Source organism: Anopheles funestus, assembly GCF_943734845.2.
Source record: "Anopheles funestus chromosome X unlocalized genomic scaffold, idAnoFuneDA-416_04 X_unloc_30, whole genome shotgun sequence".
NCBI classification, from domain to species: Eukaryota; Metazoa; Arthropoda; class Insecta; order Diptera; family Culicidae; genus Anopheles; species Anopheles funestus.
Window position 1 is genome coordinate 222,501 of NW_026045155.1, and position 678 is coordinate 223,178.

Below are 678 nucleotides of genomic sequence, written 5' to 3' on the forward strand. Positions count from 1 at the left end.
TGTTGTATATCAAGGAATTGATAGGCACTCAAGAATGTGTGCATCGGCCGGGTTTAATCGTCCGACGCGCAATATGCGTTCAACTTATCGGTGTTCATGTGTCCTGCAGTTCACATTGTGACGCGCATTTAGCTGCGGTCTTCATCGATCCATGAGCCGAGTGATCCCCTGCCTAGGGTTTTATAGTAAGGTTCCCAATGTAACACAATCCCGGTGGTACGTCCAAAGACTAACTTTCTGACTAAGTTGTCTTTATTACCCAATAGTCCCAGGCCTTGTGACTTGTGGCTCATGTCTACGCCCATGGCCACCATTCGCTAAGATAGTTTTGAAGTCACTTTGAAGGCCCAGGAACAACTCTCTTAGCACATCGGTTAACCTGACGCCGCAGTCAACTCATGTGCTTGGATCGGATCGAGCTATTGAGTATTGGGCCTGCATACTCGCTCATCCGTATCCTTTGCGTACCGCCCCATGGCCCTTGTATGTCTGCACCACAGTTCCTGTTCGTTCCGTGCCTATGGCCGGATACGTATTGCACATCGGTATACCTGTCGCTACTCAGGCAACTCGTGTGCGTGGATTGGATCGAGAACATGGTGTGTGCCCCATGTTATAATTGATAGTCCATATCCACTTTATAGGTTAAAGTCATAAGTTGTGATTGCACAACCATTC

The 678-nt window shown here is 48.1% G+C and overlaps 1 non-coding gene across 1 annotated transcript; it reads right to left on the reverse strand.

Annotated features, from left to right (window-relative positions):
• Positions 1-22: 22 nt before the first annotated feature.
• On the reverse strand, positions 23-180 carry LOC125773322 (5.8S ribosomal RNA). Its single transcript, XR_007420036.1, has one exon. It is a non-coding gene; the product is annotated as a 5.8S ribosomal RNA (ribosomal RNA).
• Positions 181-678: the final 498 nt, after the last annotated feature.